Source organism: Rutidosis leptorrhynchoides, unplaced genomic scaffold (assembly GCF_046630445.1).
Source record: "Rutidosis leptorrhynchoides isolate AG116_Rl617_1_P2 unplaced genomic scaffold, CSIRO_AGI_Rlap_v1 contig4, whole genome shotgun sequence".
NCBI lineage: Eukaryota > Viridiplantae > Streptophyta > Magnoliopsida > Asterales > Asteraceae > Rutidosis > Rutidosis leptorrhynchoides.
In genome coordinates this window covers 103,607-111,813 of record NW_027266632.1, presented here as the reverse complement: position 1 = coordinate 111,813, position 8,207 = coordinate 103,607, and positions in this window count along the sequence as shown.

Genomic DNA, 8,207 nt, shown 5'->3' with positions numbered 1-8,207 from the left:
AGGGAGTCATACCATCTGATCAAACCAAAGCAAGGGGTCACAAAGATCTAGTACCCGTTACGGATTGGGTCGCCACAAAGTCGACCGAATCCCATCATCAATAAAATAGTTTTTCATTGGGTTCGTATTTTATATAGTATGTATAATGAAGCAAAAATTTGCTTTTAAATTCATTATTCATTGTTAAGCAAAAACTTGCTTTTAAATCATTAGGAAGCAAAGAAAACTTTGCTTTTAGGGTCTTTGAAAGTTCTCTCCAGTTTTCAAAAGTATAATACATAGCTACGCCGTATATTTAAATAAACCATAAACATCGATATAATAGAAAATCACGGCATAGTAATATATATATTTCATAAAGCATCAACATATGGTCATAATGAAAAAGAAAGTAACACTCATAGTATTTTGCTCCTCGAATCGTTTTGTCCGTTTAACTTTATCGTGCGATTTATCGACCTATCGAAATATTGATTATTAATTTCGTAAGTACTAACATGGAAAATTATTCGAATTTAATCCTACTCATTACTCTCGTCGTAATAGTTCTAACTAATTATTCTTCCAATTTATTCTATTTTAATAATTGTTTTAAGGTCATTTATTTAGTTTAATTATTTAATTATACACTTATATAATAGAATAATTATTATAAAAATTACATAACATTCTAAATAACATTCTAAATGATTGAAAATAATATTCTAATATTTTTTAAATAATTTTCCAAGTTGAAATATGACTTTAAATAATTTTGGAAACACTTAGTTATATTTAAATCATTTCTTAAAATCTTAATCAATTCAGAAATTAAAATAAATTAAATATGAATTCAAAAAGTTATGAATTTTTTTATATTATGTAGAAAATAATATTTTGGCTTACTGTAAAAAATTTTATAATTTTTTTTGACCAGTATCTTATTTGGTTCGTAAAATAAAATAGGCTCGGTTTATATAAAATTCTCAGAATAATCTTTAGTTTAAATCTGATACGTTGGTAATTTTGTAAATCCGTTAAAAACAGAAGGGTATACTTGACTTTTAACGTAGACACGGTGATTTAAAATCAAACCGAACTGATGAGGTAGAACCAAACCGAATCAAATCGAGTTAAACCAAAAGAACCGAAAGAACCGATTTTAATACTATGAAAAGACAATTTAAACCATTGACTTTTATTTGACTGAAATAAAACACGTTGGTAATATTGTAAATAATTTAAAAGACTGAGAATAGTATAGTCATTTAACAGTTGAGACAGATTTTATAACGGATTGGACCGGTTCGGTCCATTCATTTTCTCTTCTTCTTCTTCTCTCTTCTTTTCTTCTCCGCCCGTCGACTCTACTCTGTCGATCGTCGCTCTCGCCGTCGTCTCCGGCCAGTTTCTTGGCCGTTCCATGTAGTTCTCGTCGCGGGGAGTAAGATTCTACCATCAATTTCTCCTATCGTCGACCGGTAAGTTTTTAATTTCAATTTTTAAGAATTAGGGTGCTTCGTGTAATTTGGGTTTTCCTCCGATTCTAATATATGTTATTCTACTCCTCCTTTTAATCATTTCTACATAAAATTCGACTATAAAAACGATTTAATTTAACTTGAATTGAAATTGGGAGTTTCAGATTCTTACTGTTTACGGCCTAAAATCGTTGTTTTTGTTGTTGGTTGGCTCTGGAACAAGGTTTGGGGCGTCGAATTAATGCTCGACTTGGCTGGAATTGGCTGACCCGGTTATGTCTCCGTCCGAACTCGGTGACTACTCAGTTCCTTCCCGTCGGTTGTTGGCTCAACGACAGCGACATTGGTGATCAGTGGACGTCAACGAACGTGTCTGAGGTAAGTTTTAAGTTTTCTGGAAAAATATAATTTGGGTTGTTCTGTTTCTTGGCAGAATTGATTCTGTGATGTTGTTGATGATCGATTATGTTATTTGATGATGATTCTGGTTGTTGCTTTGCTGTGTGATGAGTGTGAGTGTTGTTTATAACGTGATATAGAACTGGTAGGCTTAGAAAAATAACAGTAGGCTTGTTGACATTTTAGAGTTGATTTGAGGGTTTCCTGTTGAGAGTTGAATTTGTAAAGCTCTTGTGATCCAACTGCAGACAGGATGAATTGTGCAGGAGGGTAACTTGTTTTAACTTGAGTGAGATGTTTGTTGTTTTATGTAATGCATGTCCATTATTGTAGTCTTAGGCATGTGTGAAAAATTACTTTCTTGACTTATGTTGTTTTGTGTAGAAAATTGTCAAAAAGTGAATGCTTGATTGCTTTGGTTTTTGCAGGCTGCCTTGAAGACTTATGGCTGCCAGTTTGGAGATATTAGGTGTAGGTAGTATTGTAGATTTGTAGGTAGTACACTTAATCAAACTAAGGTAGTATTCTTGTAGGTATTTTGTATATACTTATGCATAGAATTTGCATGTAATAACTATTGTAATTTGGACTATGAAGTAAACTTTCTTGTATAAATTTTTAATGTAGAAACATTTTATAATATTTGCTTCTTACTTAAATCATCTCAAATCGAAATCAATCAATATTATAAAATTTTGACTTGACGTAAAAGTAACATATATCTAGCGTAGGAATCGAGATTTAATCGAAAGAAAATTGAGTCGTTACAGTTACAACAGGCCTGTTAAATTAATTGTTTTACATAATTTGCATAAGGCATGATAGTGGATTTCAATTTTGTGATAAGCTTAACTAGCTAACTTCTACTTGGAAATCACATATCTAATTGTTTGTCTTTTGTAGGAACGAGGGTTGGCAATTGATCTTAATTTGTGAGCTGAGAATGCATGGATTAACCTTTTGTACATGATAAGATTTACTAGATTTACATTAAGAAATTAATTAATGATATGTAAATTATTTTAATTTTATTCATGTTTTTTTTATTCCTATTAAATTGTGTTTTGGATTCAATAGGTATGAATTTATTTTTGATAGAATCGATCTATTGAAAAATGTGAAACAAAGGTGGCTTCGGAATCGGGACCACGATGCTGTGGCTGGAAGTATATAAAACTGCCGCGATTTTAAAATCATGGTAAATATTTCTGCAAAATCGTGACGTAATCTTGTGCCACGGCTAAAAAACCGTAACAATCTAAGGCCACGGCCAAAACAACCGTGATATATAAGTGGTAAGGGAGTTAACTTGATGGATCATTTTACGCCACGGTTTCCTAGAATCGTGGTAGAAAAGGTCAAAAAACCGTGGCGTATACTTTCCGCCATGGAAGCAAATTTCATGGTTCATAGCCGTGGCGTAAAGTCAAAAAACCAAGACCTATTCTTTTCGCCACGACTTTTTGGCATTAGGCCACGCTTATCAGACCGTGGACGTATCGATATTTTCTACTAGTGTGTAATTATATTTTAGCAAGAATGGATATTTGAAGTCTGTTAACCAATTTTGCAAAATAGAAAATCTTGAGTAGTTTATTCGTCATGAGAGCTAATATTTGGAAATTGGTAAATGAAATACAATAGCATTATTCTCAACTATGCATTCTAACAATTTTGGAGAAACATTTTTTACAAAATAATATGAACATTTCCATTCATTCTGACTGTTTTATTCCTCTGGTGAACTTTTTAATTCTTATCATAACTGAAAAATTCCATTTCTCTTGCCAATGTAATCTGCACAATGAATCGAAAGTGGTTAGTTTGGAGAAAAGTAAAGAGGCAAATTACTTGAGCCACATGAAATAGGTACTTAGCTAAAGAATTCAACAAAATGACAAAGCAAAGATGTACGGTACCTCATTATCCACATTCGTATTCAGTCACAACAGTTTATGGAGACTGTTGCTGAATTTCAACGCACGGATAAGAGTCTTGTTTTAATTCCTTGTCTTCTCAATTAAGCGATGAGAGATCTGTATTTATAATGCATGGTCATTAAGTTTAACAGTGATGACATTATAAAATACTAACATAATTAAACAACATGTGAGCAGGCATAAGAATTTACCTGAGGCAAGTATTGGTATCTTAATCATAAAAGCTCTAAAATATACATGATCAAAAATAACTATGAATAATATTGAGGTTTTGTTATTAATAAATCTTTCATGTAAAATGAATTAAATATTAGCTATAAGAGAAAATATTGTTAGATATTGATATATGTTTACGGGCAGTACACTATAAACCGTCAAATATATATCTGGAAACCCACATTATATAGAAAAGCTATCATTTCATGACATAATTTTCAGATCAGATGGATTACTGACTCTGGATAAGGCAACATAGAGTTTTTCAAGAGAAAACAGAGTTTGAAAGACAGTCCTCTCAGGTTTATTGGATCACTGTAAAGTTAGGATCGATAAACCTTATTAAGGACCTTGTATAAACTTACCTGATATTTTAAATCTAATTATCTACTTCATCCTGTTTAAAGCGTACCACAACAATATCCCCATCCCCATTTCCAACATTGACTATCCACCTGCAAGATGGTTGGATTGAAATAAGAAAGATAGGACCATTTTATAAACGAAAAGACAGCCACATTTGATTCGAGGAAAAAAAAGCAGGTGGTGTAAATGAAAAATATTTTCACATTAAATTAATTTACAAACAATTTTCTATAAAATAATTGAATAGCTGAATAAAATTTGTCTACATGAAGATAATTTTATGCAAACACAACGAAACCACTATAAGACAATTGAATAGTTGGGTGGCTTGATATTTGCCAAAGTTATAAAAAAAACTTATAGACAATACAATTAAACCACTTTGATCTTACTCAAAAAACAAACATATTGAAGTGTACAAAGTGATAAAGTAACATAGCATCAGAAGTGTGACTAAATATGAAAATATATTGTTAATAATAATGGAAAACAAATGATGGAGAATAGAGATAACTGAACTGAAATTAAATTGCCACACGGTAGAAAAAACAATGGAAAAAAATAAGAAAAATTGTCTATAATGATACTAATGTAAGGATTAAAACTTAGATATGATTAAGATAAACAATCCAAAGACAAAGATATCTCTGAATCCAACGATTAAAAAAATAAAAATAATCTAATTTCACTTCGAATAAGGAATTGAAAGACAATCCTCAAACAATTGTAGTAAAATGAACACAACTTGTATTTGAAAATTACTTTTTCCAAAGTATGAAATTGAAAGACAATCCCCGACCAGTTTGAAGGTAAACATATGTCGGGCTATTTTGCACGCACGCAAGTGCACGTGTCGCCACAAGTAATAAAGAATAAGTAGAGTATCGATCCCACCAGGAGTTGTGTTTAAGTCGTCACTGACTAATAGTATTATCCTTCTATGAATTTGTTCAAACTAACGATGGAGGTTGTGATGAATAAACCAAGAACATAAATAAAAATAAATAACAAGAAAATTCAAATGCGAGAAAATTTGTAGGGCATAATATTATACTATAATCATCACAAATATTAACAATAATGTCGTACTCGTTTTATATGAAATCATTGCAATTACCCAATACTCATTAATAGCTAAAAGCATATCTCTTTGTCAATTAATCCTAATCGTTTTACTCTAACCCTGTATCTCTACGGTATTAGAAAGTAAAAGAATTGCAATGGGTTCTATATCGAACTAAGTTCGCATGTCTATTAGCTATATGTCTATGCTAACAACAATTAACTCATCATCTTTGTGAATACATTAAACATGCGATATATTCAGGTTCTAATCCAAAGCTCACACTTTCGTTTTATTTTTAAGGATAATTAATCAATTCCTAAGATGATCAAATCTAAGAAAACATTGAGAACACAACATAAAAAATTAAATTAATCCATAAAACAAAGTACGAGCTAATATCGTCAAAACATTGGCTAAATTATAAGTTCATCCTTGTCCTAAAAAAAAAAGTACCTACTCATGATCATGTAGAAAAAACAAAAAAAAAATAACAAATTATAATGACAAAACTACGAAGATAAGAAACCACGAAACTCCGTCCTCTCGAATTCACCGCGTCGTGCTTTCTCTCGCAAAAAACTTAATTCATCGTGTAAGGTGGTCGGCTCTTCACGCCAGTCTCCTCCTTTTGTTTTATAGTTGGCTTCTTAATTAATCACCAGCATTAAACACCAAAGCCCAAAATAATTAGGAATCCCAAATTCATGGGTTTGTTTTCCGGTCCGCTTTTCTTCATCTCTTCTGAATTAATCATTGAATTCAAAGTCAACACAAAATCCAATTGAGAAAAGACCCATTCACGTAGGAGCAATATTTTCACTTAGATTGCAACACTGATCCTTCAAGTTTCACATGCGTTCAATTCAGTCCCTGAGTTTTGTTTTAGCTCCAAATCAGCATATATTGACCAATTTAAACACGATTCCTACAATGACATGAAATAATTAAATTAAAATAAAATAAAATACAACTAATTTACTTAATACCATACAAATTATTAGATATAAAGATAGATAATTATACATAATATATAGTTATCAACATACAGCCGATTATGATGAACAAAATACAACGAAAGAGAAATATGAAGGAAGAGTAATTACAAAATTGTCTGTGACAAGAATTTTGAAGAAGCAATTTAATTCCTGCACACAAAATAGAGAAATTCATATGAAATTGACAGCAATAATGAAAATTAAAATAAGATAAATATAAAGGAGACGTGGAAGACGTACGCAGGAAGACAAAATCCAGCTAAACCTGTCCGTGAGAGTGTGAAATCAAAGAAAGAACGAAAGAGAGAAGATTCAAGAGAGAAAATCAAATCGGAAAGAAAAGGAGTAGACATAAATGATGGAAAGGCACACATGGGCGACGTTTTCAGGCGGCATGGTGTGGGAGTGTCAGAGAATCGTTCTGAAAAGTCGTCCGAAAGAGACAAGCGGCCAAGATGAGCAGGCTGGCAAATTGCAAAGATGGGAGAATAAACTTTGCAGGCAAAATTGGATTAGAAAAGATTAAAGTTGGAATCTAAACCGATAGGGCTGACTCGGACAATCTAATGAATAGAAAGAGTTGACATGGACAGATCAAGGGCAGTGAATTAATGAAGAGGTATTTAATAGTAATCTGAGTCTTAATTAAGTGATATTAGGATGAACATGCTCAAACAACTGTTGCTCAGTGAAAGCTTTAATCCTTTGCTATCTATGTACATCCTTAATATATATATATATATATGATTAGTTCGATACAAGAATTTTGCCTACGCAAAGCAAAAAGTTGAATATATTTTGGGATTTGAGGATGACAAGATTTCTCACCTTACAATTTGGAATTTTGTTGGTTTAATCTAGGCTTAAACATTAGTAAATCATTTGACATTCCCTTATACCACAAAACGTTTAGGAATCATGTTGTGAACTTTCAAATAGAGAATGATTACATCGTTTAAATCTCATAATGTTTACATCCATGTTTATAGTTGCAAGTTCATATCATTTACATCTCATATCATTTTTCTGGTTTTAACCAACAACAAACATACTTTCCCAGCACTATAAGGTCATAACCATTCGATGTCACTATTATCATCCCCTACGGTTAATTCTTCCTCCCTCCAGCGTCTGTCATCCTCGAAGCGGAAGTTTGACACCAACGACGATGATCATGATCCCAATCGGACGTCCCCTGCTAGAATGAGAAAAAATGGGCCCAGCTTTGGCACCTCTAAACGTGCATCGGCTTATACGCCCTCCACAGCCACGTCCATCGGCTTATAAGAGTTATTTGTTTCGTAATGGTTTATAGCTAATATCTGATGAAAATCGTGTTGATTTAGATCTATATCGTTTGTGATAGTATCAACATTGATATAAGTTTTTTCATTATTTCGAATTTCTCTTAAATATTGAATTTAATTACCTATGTGCGAACGCTTAGTTGTTTAAGGTTTGTTGTCTGTGACAATATCAACTATTTGGTAAATTATAATTTGGCGACAAATTTTTTGATGTTGGTGAAGCCATGGTCTGTTGTTCTCGTATGAGGAGCACAGGGTTTTAGTCAAGAAATTTTATATGTTCTTCATCCTTTATTCGACTACAATTAGGGTCCCTTCCTGGAACTTCATGTATAATTGTCGAATTTCGACCACATGTTGTTTTATTTTTTATTAATGAAATAAAATCCTAAATCTTGTATAAAAAAATTATTAATTTTTAAGACTAGATTAAACCAAAAGTATTCCAAATTTTTAGG